The sequence below is a fragment of the Pollicipes pollicipes genome, unplaced genomic scaffold (assembly GCF_011947565.3).
Source record: "Pollicipes pollicipes isolate AB1234 unplaced genomic scaffold, Ppol_2.1 Scaffold_4881;HRSCAF=5763_pilon_pilon_pilon, whole genome shotgun sequence".
NCBI classification, from domain to species: domain Eukaryota; kingdom Metazoa; phylum Arthropoda; class Thecostraca; order Pollicipedomorpha; family Pollicipedidae; genus Pollicipes; species Pollicipes pollicipes.
The window spans coordinates 33001556-33021626 of record NW_023596576.1 but is presented as its reverse complement, the minus strand read 5'-3'; the positions used below and the strand labels follow the sequence as shown (position 1 = coordinate 33021626).

General features: G+C 50.4%; 1 long non-coding RNA gene across 1 annotated transcript; it reads right to left on the bottom strand.

Annotated features, from left to right (window-relative positions):
- Positions 1-4135: 4135 nt before the first annotated feature.
- On the bottom strand, positions 4136-6112 carry LOC119100842 (uncharacterized). The gene is made up of 2 exons (XR_005094468.1): positions 5976-6112; positions 4136-4687 (listed from the first exon to the last, which is right to left on the bottom strand). It is a non-coding gene; the product is annotated as an uncharacterized LOC119100842 (long non-coding RNA).
- Positions 6113-20071: the final 13959 nt, after the last annotated feature.

The following is a 20071-nucleotide window of genomic DNA, read 5'->3' as shown; positions in this document are numbered from 1 at the left end:
TCTGGAAACATGTGGTCAGAGGGACACTCTCACGCAACATGATGGGTCACTTAAGCAGTGTTATGGACAGCATGAGTGTAAAAGAAGGCATTACAAGCCATTCTTATCAGGACATTCATGAGGAAAAAAATACCACTAAACAAACTTGTCAAGTGTAAAAGAAGGCATTATGAGTCATTCTTATCAGGACATTCATAAGGAAAATAATACCACTACACAAACTTGTCTGACAAAGGCTAGTCTAGTCTAAGAACACCTCCTCAAAACTGATGTATATTACTGTGAGGGAGGTGCCTGAGAATAACATTCCATAATAATCCAGTCAAAAAGGGAAGTATGACTTGCTGAGGACGGAATCCAAGAGAACAAATATAAAAACAAACCAGTTCTTCCCACCAGGAGCATAACTTTAAAATTAATGGTCATGTTATAGATACTCCCCAATCTGGCAGCTATACAAACACCTTCCATCATTGCTCAGAAGATTCGGAACAGAAATGGCAAAACAGCACTTGTGCATGACCCATCTGGCCTGCCTCTCCACAGGGGAGACCTACTCACCCAACCATGCTAAGTAATGAAACTGTACCTCTGCCCTGAATGCATATGTGTAAAATATTGTGAGACAAATATTCAAAAAATAAAATAAAGCAATGGATTTCAAAAGCATTTAAGCAATTCAACAAAAAAGACACACATTTATATGTCAGACAATGTTAAAAAAGATAAAACATAATACAAAACCTTGTGGTTAGAAAATGCATAATCTTGCCAATACAACATGAACAGGTTAGCATATCCAAACACAACAATACAGCATAGGTGGAGGCAGCAGACATCTGCCTAAAAACTCAAATGATCAATTAAGAATTTGCTGGTTTTGCTGTGATGCAAAGCAAAATTATGTTAATGATCAAACAAGTATGTGCTAGTTTGCTAAATCCAAACAAGAAACTAATCATTGACATACAAAACCTAGGCATACACCAAATTTTGGTAAAAAGCTACAGGAGTGCATAAGTCAATCCTGCTTGACCTGCATCTTGCCAATGTAGAATTTATATGTAACCTAATCTGCTATATACCTACTTACCTTCCACCTTGTTACCTAAGGTTGCCTAAGGTCATCTCTCTGCCAGCAATACTGGTATATATATATATATATATATATATATATATATATATATATAGCTAGCAATATAGCAAATAAACAAATAAATACATCTAAAAAGTCATGAGTACGACACTGTACCTTAGCATGGAAATGATAAAAATGTATATAGGATAATTTAAGAGACCCTGAGCAGGAAAAGATGAATTCAATATTGCACAAGCACCTCCATATAACACACACTTCCAGTTAGCATCATTACTAGCTGAAAAAAGCAATTAGTAAAGAAAGTTACTCAAACTGCATGGTCTTTCAACAAGTGAACTACATTCTTTTCCCAGTAATATTTCCTGTTGACCTAAATAACTTACCAACTGATTATTAGGAATTACAACAGTATGTGTGGTGTCATGTCAGGTGTGCATGGTATATGCATCTTGCAATTATTCATAAGGCAAAAAGTTGGCAGGTCAGGTTGTTGCAGTAGGGATATAATCCTGACTTATATTGGTTTTCATTCATTTCAAGAAAAAAATTATATAGGATATTGTCTATTGGACCTTGGGATCACACACTGCCATCAGGCACTGACATTTGATGTCAAACAGCTTCATATCTATAAGACATATGATGGTGCTAGGAGCATCGACTGCTGTGTGTGATCCTCCACATGACCTGGCTTGTCAGAAACTGTCATTTTCAGCCTGGTTAACACTCCCTGTGTGACCAAATCTCTTCAGGTAACTTAGACTACGAAGGAATCCAACTGATTTTTCGTTGTTACCAATCCAATGACCACCACAAAATGGAATTCAAAAAGTACTACGGGGCGGGCAATGGCATGAGTCGATGGAGTGCAATGACTGCACCGACAGCCGACTCCCGCCATCAGTCACGTTTTCCCTCTAGATATACAATGAAGACGCGCCTAGGTCTTGTTAATAGCAAATGAATCCTTGATAAAAACGAATAACTTCTCACAATCCTGCTACAAAACACAATGCGCATTTCACCACACTCACGCAACACAATGACACGCACCGACCTTCCTCGCGGGATGAACAGTCGCGATGCTCGATCTATGTTTTGCTTTTCGTCGACGTTACTGGCGCATCATAAGCGAACTATTCTCCCAAAAACGTGAAAATGTTAGAATATTGTCTTTGGTGTTTTGCAGATAGCTTTGCATCAAATCCAACGAACGACAATTAGATCCTTATAGCAGTGATACTGCCAAAGCTATGGTCGGTTTTATACGCCATCAGCACCAGCAGCTAATTAAGCGTTTGATAACTGCAAAGCTCTTGATTAGAGGCGACGTCAGCAACTGCAAACTGGACGGCGAACCGTAACAACACGCGTACCCCAGCCGCCCAATGTATCTGTCTTGCCGGTGATGAGCATGAATAAATTGGAACTTTAACAATCAGACAGCACTGAAAGTTATAAGAAGGCTGTCATGCGTGCTCTCTGTAAGCAGCCCAAACTGTTTAAAACGTCAGGACTTGCTATTGCAGAAAAAACTGCTAATCTACCCGAAAAGCTGGTCTCCGCCCCCACCCATCCACCCGCCCCTCTTACGAGCCGTGCGAAGTTTGGCCCCCTGCTGCTGGTTTCAGTGTGGCGGATAGCTAAGTTGCGTGATTATTTCGGCTAGACTGGCGCTTACGATGTTTCCTTGCGCCTCCATGTATCAGTCTCCACTTCTGATGGTCGGTTGGTTTCCTTGGAATTAAATGCTGTTGATACCTGAGGCAGGAATCTTGCCCACACCCTTAGCCAATTATCATCAAGTGGGCGCGCAGCTCGCGGCCAGCGAACACGACTCCATAGGACCTCAGGTACCCCCACCCCAACGTGGCGACGTTCACGCATCTGACAAGACCGAGATGGCCGGTTCGTGCCATCGCGGCAGCCCGAAGTAGGGCGTCAGCACCCCCTCCAACTTTCAGAAAAGTGGACCAAATACTGGGAGAAACCTGTTGGTAAATGTCGGGGGTAGGTTTCATAATTTGTTACGGTTCAGCCCCTTCACTCGTTTTCCGAAACTACGCTCCTGAAAGAGCCGTCGCGTGCGCTGTCACCGTGGAGCGCCCTCTGCAACCTACCGAACCACGCTGTCCCTATTTTTTACATTTGCTCATTACCGCACAATGAAGACGGTGCTTCCAAAATCGGTTACATCTAGTGCGTCGTAAGCGTTTACATTGTGTAACTTCTCTGGCATACTTGCCCACCCACTGACTGTCCCTGTCACACGTCGCTTTACGAATGCGTCTTCCAGTTGCTTCCTGCTGTGTCAATTGAGTCATTCGCACCACCGTGGGGGAAGGCATGTGCTCGTGACGTAATGATTTCACGTTCCTAACCTCGTTATCTAACATTCCATGGAATGGGTGGGGAGCACGAGAGGGGTCAGCATTGGGGGAACCGCGAGAGCGCGAGGAGGGTCGGCATGGGAGAACTTCAGGAGCACGAGGAAGGTAGCATTAGCGACGGACACAGGGGCGCGAGAAAGGTCAGCGCTGGAGGCAATAGCAGGACGCGAGGAGGGCCAGCATTGGAGACAACAGCAGGACGCGTGGAGAGTCAGCCTTGGGGACAACAGCAGGAAGCGAGAAGGGTTAACATTGGAGACAACAGTCGGTCATTCTAGATGCCGCTTCCGAAGAAAGCTGCTGATGATTTGGTAAACTCCAGGTAGGTATCAAACTTGAACATCTGCCTAGCTGGCTCCACTCCTCGTATTCTTAACGCATCCATTCGCGACGGTTTGCTGACATCACCGACACGGCGGCAGTCCCCACGGCGCCGAGCACATGCCTGCGTTAAACAGCAGCTGATTAAGAGCGCGCTCTGTGTGCCTCTGCAAACGGCGACGGACAGCACGATCGGGATGGCTCTTCCGCGGGCGGATCAGACGCTAGGGCCGACTCTGCCCACAGCATCTCCACATCGCCCCAGACCTATGGCGTGCATAACACCTGGTTAGTCGTTAATCTCTGCGCCGAAATTAACAAAGGGTGCTGTTAGACTTGCTTTATTTGTCGTACAACATAGGAGGCACCGCAATTATGGCACATAATCGAATGCCAAAAGAACGATCCTTACTAAAGGAATCAGCGCTAGTAAACGGTGCGTCGTAGCCGTAATCAACGCCTTCGCACTCCGATCCTCGGACTGCCAATCAAATGGCGCGACACGGTGCTGCAACGTGACAGCCCAGTCCTCCGTGGCAGGCGGCGCGGATGGCGCGCGCCACAGATGGCGCTGCAGGGCGGGGTGTGCCGTCCGCCGGTGGCTGGCGGGCGTCAGTGGACCGGGTAGCTGGCCCAGATGGCGCTGCAGGGCGGGGTGTGCCGTCCGCCGGTGGCTGGCGGGCGTCAGTGGACCGGGTAGCTGGCTCAGATGGCGCTGCAGGGCGGAGTGTGCTGTCCGCCAGTGGCTGGCGGGCGTCAGCGGACCAGGTAGCTGGCCCAGGTTGTGCTGCTGGGCGGGGCGGGCACCACCCAGCCGGGCGGTACGGCCGAGCCCAGCGGGTCCTCCGGCCCCACCAGGCACCGGTCCCAGTCAGCCCTGCCGAGTCAGGCACAGCCCCGTCACAGTCCGGCTCTTTCTAGTCATCGCCACAATACAGGTGACATGCCATCACAGCAGAAGACTACCTCTCCGCCCGTTTTTTGGCCGGGTCAATTCCAGAAGTGTGAGCATATCCACTGGTGAAAAATCCCTGGAAATGCATTAAGATTTTGAGGATTTACCCCATCGTGAGTCACGCATATCCTGCCCCAATTATCTTGCTTAAGCCTCTACCTGCTTCGCCGCTTTTCATCATGCCGACTAAAAAGAAGGGGGTCGATGCGACTCACCTGGCGTTTCTAACATAATGAAAATGGAGCTAAGCAAAAACACCAGAGGAATGGTTTCAACAAAATCTCGCAACTGGTGCTAGGTTGTGTGTTGTTGGATCAATAATTATTCCATTATGTCATATCAAGTCAAATTTTAGTCCAAATTGCACTTCAGCTTTACATCATACACACGAAGCTTTACATCTTGGCGACACGAAGCCTAAACGGGCATGTCCCTTGTTTAATTCTGAGCACAGCGGTGTATATGTGTTTCGAGCATGTATTCATGATCCACGGCTCTTCTTATGTAACAATGTCGGCCGGCCGTGCGCGTTCCGCGGTGTCGTCTGTTGTCGCCCGCAGCCCGCCCTGGCTGTAAACCGCCGTGCAGTGCTCCTCAAACCTGCCACTACCCCGCAATTAGACAGGCTAGAAACATGAAGGCTAGAGGCACGTTTAGGCGTTTCTGGTATCACGGCTTTATCATATCATGGCTTTTGGACGTTAGAGGCGTTTCTGGTATCAAAGCTCGCGCGACGGATGCCCAATACGATACTGAAAATTGGCGCGCGATTGCCACAACATACCGGAGAGATACTTTCAAAAAACCTCCGGGGGGGGGGGGGGGCGCATGGACTCCGCTATCAGGGCAAGAGATAAGTCTTGGCATTTTGTAACGCTACCATTTTGTTTTACTTCAGCTGCACTTGATGGACTGCAGAGACTACATTCCCTACAATTAGCCTAAATATATATATATATATATATATATATATATATATCTTTATGTGTATGTATGTGTGTATGTGTATATGTATGTGCGCGTGCGCGTATGCGTTTGCGTGTGCGTGTGCGTGTGCGCGAGTGCATGTGGGTGTGCGTGTATGTGTGCCCGTGTGCGTATGCGTATGTCTGTGCCCCAATCCTGCGGTCCTCTACACCTGATGCTCTGTTTCGACAGCGCGGCGCGGACAACACGCATATTACACTTCATGCCACCACCCAACGCCCACCTGATGTTGAGCAGTTTTTGTGGGTCGCTCTCCCAGTCCAGCACGTGCGCGGCGCCGGCCGCCTCGCCCGCGTCCTGGCCAGTCGCCGCCGCCGTGCCGCCCGCGACGTCGGCGCCGAACAGGGCGCGCCGACCACGGAGCGCGGCGGCGGCGGCGGCGGCGGCGGCGGCGGGCGGCGGCGGGCAGGGCTCGGCCGGCGGCGCCACCATGGCCGCCAGCGTGCGCAGCTCGGCCTCGTACGTCACCAGGTGGCGGTCGAGCAGCGCCGTCAGCCGCGCCGCCCCGTCGGCGAAGCGCTGGTCCGACTCGGCGCTGCTGAACAGGCCCGCGCGGCGCGCCTTCAGGTCGCGCGCCTCGCGTAGCGTGCGCAGCTCCTCCAGCGTCTGGCGGCACGGTCACGACGCGGGCAGTGAGCCTGGTGCGGCGGAACCGGGCACGGCGGAGCGGGCGTCCAGCAAGGACCGCAACACATCACGGCAGACAGCCCGGTGGAGACCGACTGTCCCGGCTGGCCAGCACGTCTCGCTCGTCCAGCAAGGACCGCAACACATCACGGCAGACAGCCCGTTGGAGACCGACTGTCCCGGCTGGCCAGCACGTCTCGCTCGTCCAGCAAGGACCGCAACACATCACGGCAGACAGTCCGGCGGAGACCGGCTGTCCCGGCCGGCCAGCACGTCTCGCTCGTCGAGCATGGTATCTTAAGCACAGACAGGAATCGTGGAATCTCTCAATATTTCAGGCAAATAGCTTATGATTGCATGACAACTAGCTGAGCGAGTTTGGGACGGGGAATTCATACAAAACAAAACCTACGCCGTCTTTCGTTCCGATTTGTTCGCCCTGCATTCTAGCACGCGTCTGACTTGTTCAGACAAGGCCGGCTGCGTTCAGCACATCACACCGGCTTGCGCTGAGCATCACACCTCGGCAGCCACGCACCTCCAGGCGTTTCTCAACGTCGCTGATCTTCCTGCGCACCTCGCCCAGCACCCGATCCGCCTCCTGCTTCACCTCATCCGCCTGCCGACGATAGTCCGCGAGATGTCAGGACACAACAGCGCCCGCGGGCAATCCTGCGGCGTCCCGTGACTCACGTTGTGTCCCGTCACTGCTCCCAAACATCAGCACCGTGCACCCCGTACTGCGGGTCATGCAAGGTGTTGCGCTACCTTCCACACCTACAACATGCTAAAATCGCTCACAAGTTCCCAGCTGTGGAAAATGACCTTCGGTCAACTACAATATCGCTCAGGTTACAACATGACTTATCACCTTTCAAAACGGATGGCGCGAGTGAGACGAAAACAGACGCAAAAGCGTCTTCACAGACGCAGTGACTGTGCCGCTCGAAAGCGTTAGACAGACGCGAGGACTTCCAACATGTCTGTCACATGCTGCGTGTCTGAGCAGTGCCCGTTCGGCCAGCGCCTCACCTCCTTCTGGCGCGCCGCCTGCCGGCCGATGGCCGCCTGCCAGGCGTCGATGCGGCGGTGCACTTGCAGCAGACGCTCGCGCTCCGCCTGCCGGCGCCTGCGCAGTGCCAGGCGCCGACTGCGCCGCCGTCGCACCAGCCGCTCCAGAAGCGCCGCCGTAGCCGGCTCCGCCAGCTCCAGCGGATGGCGCTGCTGCAGCTCACTCAGCTGGCAGCGGACGAAAGACAGTGAGATGGCGGATCAGCGCGGCCGGCGCGGCAGGCGAGTCGCTGTCACACTTAGTATGCCACGAGCAGCGTCGACGTCTGGCTACCTGTCGCAACGCGTGGACACCCATTGACACATGCCCGGTAGACGAAAACCCGAGCGTGCGTACAGCCAAAACGGTACCGACATTTCTGTAATGTAACCGGCAGTTCTGCTGATCAACAACATTCAGATCACCTTGGCAGCTCAACACACGTGCTCACGTTCGGCTTTTTGTTCCGCTTGGTCTGCTCTCTACACCTCGCCCCGACACCGCTCTTCTCCAGCCACGACTGCAGCCACAGTTCGGTGCTGTCCCGGGCGGCAGACGTGTCCAATGACGACCCATGGGCACTACTGCCGTCCGCAGTTTGAGCGCCAGAGATCTCGCCTCCACGTCCCCGCAGCGCCGGCTGGCCACCCAGCATCGGCGGCGGCGGTGGCGGCGGAGGCTGCCCGGGCACCCAGCCACTGTTCACGCCTGACGGTCCCGGCAGCTGTAGCCGGCCGTCGGCAGCAGCAGCTGGCGATGGTGTGACAGGCGCAGACGGCCGAGTAGCTGGCGGTGGACCGACAGGCGCAGACAGCCGAGCAGCTGGCGGTGGTGCGACAGGCGCAGACGGCCGAGCAGCTGGCGGTGGTGCGACAGGCGCAGACGGCCGAGTAGCTGGCGGTGGACCGACCGCAGCCGTCGGCGGAGGCACGCAGAAGTAACCACGCGGCCCTGGCGGTGGCCGACCGAACCTGTGCGCGACATACTCGCCGCCCGGTGGCGGAAGTGGCGAAAACGGCGGGCGCGGAGGCGGGTGCGTCGGCCGCCACATCACTTAAACCACTTGAATGAGTCCGTATACGAATGGAACACTTGCTTCAAATTGTGTTAAATACAGCGTGGGAATGATTAAAATTATAAAAACAGCACAATGTGGAAAGGCACCGCATTCAGCTTAGGCGGCCAGATGCATTCTAGCATATTCGATGGCCTTCACAGCTGTCTGGTACTCTTCCAATTCCGCCATGTCCTTCTCTTCATCGATTATTTTCTGAAACAAACATGTTCACAATGCTTTCAGGACTAAAAACATTCTGGGACATTCAAACTCATTCAAATGCTTGCCTGATTTGCACAACTGAATTATAGTCATGGTTGGCAGCAGCTGGCAGAAGCAGTTTTTATGTCAGATTTTGCGAACCAAAAATAGGTAACAGAAACTTGTGGTGGCAAAAGCTGCCAAAACTGGCGTGAACTGAAGTATTGCAGAACATGCTGTCAGCCAATCAGCCAAAGTGGAATCGCAAAATACTAAAGAAACTCCATTACAAACTATAGTTGGATTAACTGCTGGTTGATGAAAAATGCCAGACATCAGAAATTGCTTGCAAGATGCATGAAACAAATATTTACACAAAACAAATGAACAGAAACCAGCTGTGACAGTTTCCCAATAGCTGGTTATCCCCCAACCCATGGAGAAGTTAGGAGAAACAACTGGCTGCAAAACCTGCTACATGGCTTTGCACAATGTCATCCTACAAATGTGATGTCATGAAAAAACGACGCAGCTGTCGCTTTTCACGCACTAACATGTTCTATAATCATTATGGGACATGTTCACTGACTGTCCTGTCTGTGTTTACCACCAAGTGGCATGTTGTAACCACCAACAGCTGTTGTAACACAGAGCAGACAGTGCATTTGGGGAGGCAGGGGAACAATCTCGAACTTTCAGTGTTAGCCCACAGCAAAGGTCGCAAAATATGACGTCGCAAAAATTTCACATGGGCTTCGGTGTGGCCCATGCTCACCCCTTCCCCCTTGCGATCCCCTCCCCCCCCCAAAAAAAACATTGGATTAACATGAACACAAGTGTGACTCTCACGTCGTTGTTGCCTCATGGGCTTTGCAGTCTTGTTCAGGCTCCACAGACACATTTAAGAGGAAGCAAAAACATTATTTTGTTCTTTGTGTCCATGGCATTCATGCATAAAATATTCAGTATTCACCAGACTGTTTGGACTTCGAGCAGACTTAATTGTATTCATCTTCCTAGTGCGTGTGCTTCATGTGATATAGCTGCACTACCTGCTGAGTAGTGCACACATTCATCTGAGATGTTGTGTGTTACAGCTGGTTGTAGAAGGAACGGTCAAATATAACAAAATCCACATTCAACAGTCTTAGGGCACAAATTCAGACAGTCATTGGTGTGCCAACTGCAGCAGATGCACCACATCTATTTATCATGTTCTTGCATTTAGCTCATCATTATATAATAAGATTATTAAAACCATGCAGCATCAGTGGCGGATCCAGCGGGGAGAGGGGGCACGGGGTCATACCTTCCCCCCCCCCCCTCTCTTCGGGCCCTGAATGGTCCCATGGGCTCGGCAGGGGCCATAGCGGGCCGAACAGACGCAGTCTCTTAACGCATGTGACAAAATTAGACGTCTTTGGCCTTCCAGGCGACCAAGAACGATGCCATGCGAAACTGAAGTGCTCACGAAAAGGCAGAATTCTTCGCTTATTGAGAGGGTGGAGAATGGGAGATTTTAAGACTCACTATGCTGTCTAGAAGTCCTTCGCTGTTCGCTGGGGTCCCACGTCCCCGGTTGTCAATCCGATCGTTAAGGCGTCTTCCACGTTCCCTTGATTTATCTGCATTTGCCCGGAGGGCCCTGTGCTATTGTTCGAGGTCTTTTCCGCTAGCGTGCCCGGGCACTCTTGTCGATCGTGAGCCTTCCACAGATTCTTCCCGTTTGCTAGAAAAACTCTACATGCTGTACCGAGGCCTCATGTGTTATCCTGCCGGGGTATTCTCGGTTACTCATGGGCCCTTCACGTTAGTCTCGGTAACCCCAGCCACATACTCGCGATATGACCACAGACCTTCTATTTTGGTCTTAGGCCCTTTCAATTCCTGCAATTACTTGGATACTTACACTCTTATCGGAGGCCACATCTGTTTAACTGATCGGGCACGCTTGATCGTTCTGGAGCCTTCCACATTGGGTCTTGGGTATCTCTGACTGGAATGCCCTACGCTTTTGTCGGGGCCCCATCCGTTAAGCTATCCGGACGAGTCGCGGATCCGGAGGGAGGGGGGACGAGGCCATACCCCCCCCCCCCCCTTCGTGCGCCCTGAGAGGGTACGTAGGTCCCCAATGGGCCTATAACCAGCCGAACGGACGCAGTTTTCTGGCACAAAACGCAGCACAATTGGACGTCTTTGGGCCTACAGACGACCAAGAACAGTCGCCGGAGAAGGTAAAGGGCCCATAAGCAGACAGATGATTCTTCGGTGATTGCGAGAGAGGTGATTGGGATGATCTTGATGAGGCTCATTACGCTGTCCAGAGCTCTTGCGCTATTACCCGAGCTCTATATGCCTACTTGCCAGGTCAATCCGATAAATAAGGAGCCTTCCATGTTGACCCCTGTTTGCATTTTCTCGGAAGGCCCCATGCTGCTGTTGGGGCACTATCTCCTAACACGCTTGGGCACTCTTGATCGATCGGAGGCTCTCCATGAATTCGTCCAATTCGTCGAAAAGCTCTATACATTACTACAGGGGCCCCATATGCCGAGGTATACTCGGTTGCTCAGGAGCCCGTCATAACGGTCTCCGGTCCTTTTCACTTGCTCTGAGGGCCTCGCGTTATTGCTGGGGCCCATATAAGGCAACGTACCAAGCCACCCAGTGCTCAGGGGCCCTCTACATTGATCGAGGGTTTTTCTTTGTTGATCTTATTAGTGGAGGACTTTTCACTCCCATCGGAGCCCCTTCTGTTACGCTACCAGGGCAATGCTAATCACACAGGAGCATTACTTCATGTACCCTGTCCTCAGGAAATTCCCTTTGTTCAGAGGGTCTTGGGCGCTGGTCGGGGTCCTGTGTAAACCTGCCGAGGCACTCCCGGTCGTTCAGGGCCCACCACGCTAGTCTTGGATTCTTCTCGCTTGCTCTGAGGGCCCTATACCTATTGACGGGAGTCTCTTTGTTGGCCTGCCACGGCAACCTCGATCGCTTAGGTTCCGTCCGTATTGGCTTGGGCCTTCCATATCATGGGAGCGCCCACGCCGTTGACGGGAGCCTTAACATCAATCGGCCGGGGCACCCCTGGCCGCTCCGAGGGCCACCAACATTAGACGTGAGCTCTTCTGATGAAGTCGGACGGATCTCACTGTGTTGCCGGAACCCCACGTGTGCTTGCGAGTGTCAGCGTGTTTTACCTACTCGTGCGTAGCGGTCTGTCTACATTACTTCATGTACACAAGCCCAAAACTACAGGATGACGATGTCTCTTGGCGTCTTAGCCGTGGACCTCCGGTCGGATATGCGCCCATGAATTTTACGCACAATTGCCGAACATAGTTCGGCGCGCGCCAGGGTCTTGTGTGTCAGTTCCGTTGGTTATTGAATTTGCGATACTTATTACATTTGTGCATCATGTCCTTCATGCATTGTGAATGTCAGGATATTTTGCACCACTTTTTAACAGTCAAAGAAAAATCTCTGCGTTCGTTATCAGCCATTAGATGATCACGTCGACTAGTCGGCCATCTGTAAATTCAAGTTCGTGCTTGGTTCTGATGGCATTTCCCAGCCAGCTTCATTCATTTTGCCACGTTTTTCCGCAATACTTAGCCTCAAAATGACAGAATCCACCATTACCTGGAGAAAAGAAACAAGCTCCAGTATGTGCGTACGTAACGCGCCTAGTTTTCTAGTGCGTGCCCCTTACGACGAAACCCTGGAGCCGCAACTGCGCAGCATTTAGGTTACCACCCGACATATCACCTGCAAATCAATGACAGCAGGTGCTAGTTTCTTTTGACAGTCTGGAATCATCATCATGGACTCCTGAAGTACTTCTTCCTGCTTCTTAATGTCATACTCATCCTTCCCTGTCAAACAAACAGTAATGTGAGCACATGAATAGGGAGGACGTCACAGCAGGCATGTCAGGGACCATATAAATTCCAATTGTCAGACTCAAGTGAGCAGACTCAATGTTAAAAGCCTGATTTGGGCCATTGACAAAAGTGCGCCGAAAGTGTGTCCGCCGTAATTTTCCTTTCCCACCTGCCCATCAGCTATCACGAATATGCTAATGCAAGACCTAACAAAACTATGCGCTAGAGAACAAATATGACAAAATAATGTTACTATCGTCCTCCGGACACCGCCAATACGTACTTCCACCGCCGAGCCCCTACAGCGTACTCGAGTGGCTTTAAAGTTTGATCGCAACATTGGCTAGTCAGCTGACGGTAAATGAAAAAGTCGGTACGGCTCAGGACAGCCGGGGCACGGGTGCGTCCACGGAATAATGGCTATGGATCATGCTGTTCTTCATTACAGGAAGTTGGCGAGAAAAAACAATACACCTGAAGTATATTCAGTTCAGGAGCACAAGTGCGCACTACAAAGACTTCTGATTGTGTTAAGCACGAAAAACCTCTGAACTTATGAGTCTTGTACATGCGTAGAAATCATAAGGTATCTGTGGCCGAGTTTTATGGCACGTTTTTTGCTGGTCGTTCCCTATTCCAATGAGTCACGTGCAGCCACCTGGCTTCAGCATGGCGATTTAGGCGTTAATAATGCTGTTTGTCCAATTCCCCACAAATTGCCACATCAACCACTGTTGAAAGATATTGTTGGAATCCAAGAGGATATGGCAACTTTCTTCACTGTAAGTGTATTGCTCAATTTGATTTTTAGGTGTGCTCAACCAATTGAAATAGCATGGTTTACTCTACCTGGGTGAAAGTTTTATCTTAAACATGTTTTTGAGAGAAAAAAAAATGTTTCAGTCACCAACAGGCCAACTCTCATGATATTTGACTGTTCAATACAGACATGGTAGATTTTCAATAAACTGTCCCAAGCATGGGTAAAATACCTTCAGACTTCATGCGATCAATTCTCTGTCTAAGAAGATCACTCTCCTTTTCATAAGACTCTTTCTCCTTGGCCAGTCTCTTGACGATGCCAGTTTTTATCTTCAGAGGACGCAGGCGGGGATCAGCCATTCTCTGAAGCAAAAAAAGGGCAACTGATTCTTGTATCACATAAACCCAACCAACAATTGAGAATCAATATCACTGGCCAGAAAGTTCACTTCCCAAACATAGCACATTGGAGTTTGCCAAGGGATGTCCAGTTTGAAACTTCAGGGGGCACCATCTATTTCTGCAGTGCTCCATCAGAAGGTTATCCATGAGGCATAAAAAAATCATGTCACCATATTTTCAATAGAAATGTTGCAAAGGGCTGCATGAAACTCAGCAAGTAACCACATCACCAAGGGGACTAATCTGAAATTTGGACAACACTGACTAAATGAAGTGCACCAGCAGAAATACTAAAATGTACAGGAGTTATTCAGAGCACAGAGACATCTGCAATGACAACTGATAATGTGAATTTCAGAGGGGTAATCAAAAACCTGCAATGTAGAAAATGGTATGGAGCTGAGGGATAATTTAGGTAAGGATACAGATTCACAAACATCAGAATTCATCCTAGTTAAATGGAACCAAATTAAAGGGAAGACAGTAGTGATCAAAATTAACACAATCAAACCAGAACTACAAAAAACGAGTCACAGTATTGCATGCAAACAAGACAGGCATTGGGCCTCCCTTTAAGTATGACTTGGGACTTAATGTTGAAAAAATCAACCTTAAGGATAGCAGGAAATGCTGGTTGAACCACATCAGAAGTGGGCATCAGACCTATCAATAAAACTTGATGTTGCAAGCTTTTTACACTTGCAAGTTATTTTAATTCACACTATTTTTATTCAGTTCTTGGGGTTTTAACGGTTTTAATTTTTTAACTTCCATTAGTCCCAAAAAGTTTTCACACCGGTTCATGCCATTTTCAAATGCACTAGGGCAAAAAGCCTTTGAATCCGCGTCCATCATTAGTCAATGACTCCAAATGCCGCCCCACCCCCGTTAGATAGCCTTGGCCCCACCCCAAAACGTCTTGGCGTGGGTGGCCTGCATGATTCGCGGCAAAGGCGTTGGGTTGGGGCGGAAGAGACATTTGATACGGTATCAGGGATCCAGCTCACACAACTACACTTCTGTGAATTATGCGGCCGGTGACCGACACACCCAGTGACCAGTGATGTACCTACCAATCAAAATAATGTGGTTTCGCGAACGCCCTGACCGCCCGCAACCACCAACGCACGCTTCCTTGCAAATGTCCGCTTCCCGCCAAGGCTGCCAAGCTGGAATGCGCCAAGTGCGCCAAGGCTGTCAAATAAGGGTGAAACTGAACAGCAATCCTTGCATGTTCTTCGCCTCAAATGACGTCACGGACACCCAGACTTAAGGTCTCCTCGAGTGGCCCCTCGGAACCTTCCATTAAGGGCCCGATTTGAGGACCCCAAGGGCTCCAAAGATCGCCTGGATGTCACATTCAGAAACCCCAGCCCGCAGGGCCTAGCACTACAATGCCAACTGGAGGGCCCTGAGCGCTGGTCAGAGGCCCCCTGAGTAAATAAGGGCCTACGTGTTGGTCAGAACACCACCAGCAACCCACAGTCGACTTAGTGGTGGCATGGACCTGAGGCCCAGTTCCCAAGCAGGAACAAAGCCGGAGACAGGCGGTCGGGGCCACAGCATCTGCCAGTGCCTCACAGCACCTAAAAGGGGCCATGCCTTGACCCGGAGGCCCAAGCCAGGACCCCTGTTAAGCCAGGCCCGAGCCAGGCCCAATCCCAAGCCAAGCGGAAATTCTAGGAGGCCCGGAGAGCCAGAAGGCCCACTGAGTCAGATAATCAAGTGCTTGATTGGAGGGTCTGAGGGCACGAAGGGCTGGTCAGTGTCTTAATAAAAGGCCCCAGCCAACGGAGACGGGCCTCAAATAACCGTCAGAGGGTCCTTCGTGCCGATCGGCAACCCTCTGAGTCGACGTGTGCCTGTATGTCGGTCAGGCGCCACCAGTACCGCACAGTCGGATCTGTGTCGGTATGGGCCTGAAGAACCACTTCCTAATCAGCTATAAAGCCGGGGCCTGTGATTTACACTGGTCGGGGCCCCTGCATCTCTCAGGGGCCCACTGCACCTGACAGAGGGCCCTGTGCTCACAAGGGGCCCTGAGCCGACCAAGGGAAGCGTTCGATGAGTCCCGAAGAGGGGCCCGGGCGGCCCACCGGAACTGATGATCAAAGGCTCGGTTGGAGGGTATGAGGACCCGAAGGACCGGCTGTAGATCCCAACTCACTGACAGCGATCTGTATTCGGCATGAGGCGTGCGTGGAGCAGCCCGTGGAGGCCGACAGGAAGGGAGCGGCTTCCTGGAATCGACGTGCCTGAGGACCTTTGTGGTCTCGCCTGGCTTAGCTACTAGGCCTGAAAGAGACCCCACCTAGAACAAAGCTTACGTACAGCTTACAGCGTCGAGAGCGCGAAAAACCGCCTCTACCACATCACGGCTGTTTAGAATGACGTTGATGCTTCGTGGTTGCTATAGTTTAGACACGATTAGATTAAAAGACCGGATGACAGCAGCTTCACCGGTAGTGTAACTCGACGCGTTAGCTTCGAGCGTTTGTGTCGAGGTAGGATGGGGGTCAAAGGATCTTTCTTCGTCGTCGGAGAAAGCTGTCCACCGCATGAAATATTTCACGGGAGTGGCTGTTCTACTATGCATGAGCAGGCAGTTGCAGAGAGCGAACAGTCGCGATGGAAATATTGGTGTACTGCATTTTGCTGTAGCCGCTGGTCCACAGTCCGTGGATGACGTTGGTGGAGGAATTTCAGATCCCCTTCCACCTAGTGATGGGCCGCACCGTGAGCGGACAGTCGGTCAACAGTCGGCTGTCTGCCGGCCGGCCCACTAACAAAGCAAATGCACGCGCCTAATTGGTCTAGGGTATGAGGTCTTGACCCCCCCCCCCTTGGCCCCTTGCGCCCAGAAGTGACTTATAAGTGGCCACATGGAGGCAGGCTTGTAGCACAAAAAGCAGAAAAATGACGTCTTTGGGTCCAAGGCAACCAGGAAGGGCCCCAAGCCAAAAGGAAGAGTCTCCAGGCAGACAAAAAAAGTTCGACTGACCGGAAGGCTTGTTGGGAGAATTGGTCGATGTCGTTTTAAGGCTAATTGCGCCCGCCAGGGGCTCAGGGAGCATACATTGTTGCCGGAGGTGCTACATCTTGACTTGCCGAGGCAATATCGGTGGCTTGGGGTACTTCCACAACGGCATTAAGCTTTCGCAATTTGGGAAAAGAAGTAGCGCCTGGAGAGTGTACCTAACGCCCTTATCACGTGGTAGGATAGGTACTCCTGATCACTCAGGGGCATTTCAACAGATTCCATGCGTTACCTCGGAAAGCTCTGCGCTGTTGGCGGAGCGCCATGCGCACGGGCACTTTGCACTTCCACGGGCACGTTCGATCGTTCAGAGATCCTTAACATTTGTCTACGGTTCTTTACATTTGCTCGGAAGGTCCTGCGCTGTTGCCGAGAGCCTAAAAGTTTCGACTAACGAGACATTCTCGGTATGTCCAGGGGCCCTTCTACGTTGGTCTAGGGTTCTTCTCATTTGCGGAGGGATCTGCGTTCTTGTAAAGAGCTCATCTGTTGACCTGCCGGGACACCCCGATCCCTCAGAGGCCTACTTTATTGTTCTTGAGTTTTTCATATAAGCTTAAAAGCTATTACCGCTGTTTTAGACAGCTACCTTTATATCTGTTGTGTATCTGTCTTTTTTTTACTCACTGCTGTTTTTATCTGGCATTCAGGTAGATCAGACGCGCCCCATTTGGTCAGCAATCCCAATTTTCTCGAAGGCCCTCGGCATAGCTTAACATATATTTGAAGTAACCGTCCCACAATTAATGTCATGAGCCCCCTGAGCGTCATTATGAAAGCAATAGGTTTCTTTTGCTTTGGTTTTCCCAACATGTTTGTTGTGTGATGTTCGCCATACACTTATTGACAAAAATGTGTACAATATCGTTTGAGAGCTTGAAACCTTCCATTCATATGAATTGTAAGGACATAATTACACACCAAACAGAGAAAAGAGGTGCGCATATAACACAATTATTACGTGAATCCAACGAAACGGCGCATTATGGGTTTGATTTATCTCATTTTGCGGTGTTTAGCACAATGATCCTTTCGAAGCACACATTGAACGCGGGAAACATGGCCTGCGTGGATTTTCCTTCACAAAGCAGTAAGTGTATCTATCGCCAAGAAGGGGCACAGGGCACAGTATGAATCAATGATACCGTTATTTTCTGTAACACCAATACTTGCTTCAAAAACGAGAAGCTTTACACATCATATATGTGTGGCAGTGCGCTCCAATAATGCAATCTGCCTCACCCCCTAGGTCAACTTTCATGGATATGAAGCCCATGGGCGGTACTCGCGTCCGGATCAGTCCGCTTCATGGTTGACCTTGTTTTGGCGTCGGTCACCTCTTGTTTAAGCTTTCTGGAACAGCACATGTGCCTTGTAACATGCATGCCATGTTTATCGCATGCCTCGCGTGGCATGCGAGACGCGCGATAAACGCCCTGCACTAATTATTGAGTAGTTTTGCGGAACAACAGTTGTAATATGGGGCAACTAGCGTCTGGCGCTTTCAGGAGAAAACTTCTGGCTTCCTGCCTGTCTCGTGCCAATAATCGATCTGCGAATGTGGAAAGAACCTAGCACATGATCAGGCCACCTATTTCTCCAGCAGTTCACGCATGAAGGTTTCCGCTTTCTTCCCGGTTGCATTTCATCGGCTGGGTGTACGAACTTGCAGTCGACACATAATAAAACTCACTATTTAATCCAGTTCAGTCGGTTCCCTGGTTATGAGCAACTGCCGCCAACAGCCATCTCGTTAACAGTATAAATGCAGCACGCTGTCTCGACCGTTGCGTAAACAGTCGTTGCATGAACGTTTTCAGTTTACATGCGGGCTGCATCGCAATGGTTCGTTCCTGAAGCTCCTAAAGCGCATCACCAGTGTCGTTATTAATTTCTACGCAATCGGCCTGGCTGTCATGTGCACTTGCTGGTAGCAGTTTGTTCATAACCGACACAAGGTCTGCCCGACGTTCCAGCCGCCCCGATCTAATAAAACTATCGTGTGTACCTCGGTTTCACTTTTCATGTTATTATATTTAAATGACTTGCAGATTTTAAATAACTCGAATAATGAATACCTTTCATGAAACCGACCGACTGAGACTAACATGGAGAACCGACTGAATCATCTGGATAAGCTTACCTTATTCCAGGAGCGTCGAATTGACTGAGTAAATCAGCACAGCCAGCTATAATCTAGCAACTAGCAATCTGGCACCACCAATCATTCGAAGAAATCGGCATCCATAGCACCCAGCTCGGCCCATCACCACCTGGTCACATTAGGTCCCGTCCCACTCCATCCGGTCCTGACCGGTCCTGTCCAGGCCTGTTTCGGCCCGTTTAGTTCCTTCCAGCCTTGCCTGGTCTCATTCATTCCCCTGGTCACGCCCAGTTCTGACCGGCGGCGGCCGGCTTCGACCAGCTTTACTATAAGTTGGGCTTGGTTAGTTACCTTGCAGACGCTTTTCTATCAGAAAGGTATTTATTTGCTTCGAACAGGGTGATGAGGTCACTGGGACTAAGATTTCAGTGCGTCTCGGGCCGCTAGACGCGGAGCGCGATGTTGCGGGACATCTGAAACATTCGAAAACTCCGTGTTCATAATGTAAAAATTGTTGGTCAAAAGCACGTTGATAGAGAGAGAGAGGGAAAGAGAGAGAGAGAGAGAGAGAGAGAGAGAGAGAGAGAGAGAGAGAGAGAGAGAGAGAGAGAGAGAGAGAGAGAGAGAGAGAGAGAGAGAGAGAGAGAGAGAGACGGCTTACAAAGAAAAGCATGGTTTCGAGTATCAACTCGAAGCCAACTCGATGCCATTGCGAGGGTTTCCGTGCCCACGCGTTGCAGGACGTGTACTTCTCCGTACCGCCGAAGATGATTTCCAAGGCTCTCTTCTGCACTTTCTCAATGCAGTGTCAACTCGAAGCAGGAGTGCACAATTACGTGTGTGTACCGATCCATGTGTATACTTACCTAAGTTGACTATGCGTATGTATGGTTCAACGCAGTGAATATTCTTTGCCTACAAGCTCCTCCTATGTAGGTTGCTACCAAAATGATTATATATCTGTGTTAATGAGAGTGATTACATGCGGATACTTGATTTGCGTAGCCACATACCACAGCAAAGCGTTTGGAGTGTGACTGCACTTTGTTTTTTTCTGCCGGAGATCACCATTCGCTGTTTTAGGATCAGATCTTTATGCATGGGAGGCGCTTGCATTTGTTTTCCTAGCCTTAGGCACAGTTTTTCTCTTCTGTCAGCGAGGGTTTCCGTGCCCAAGCGTTGCAAGACGTGCAC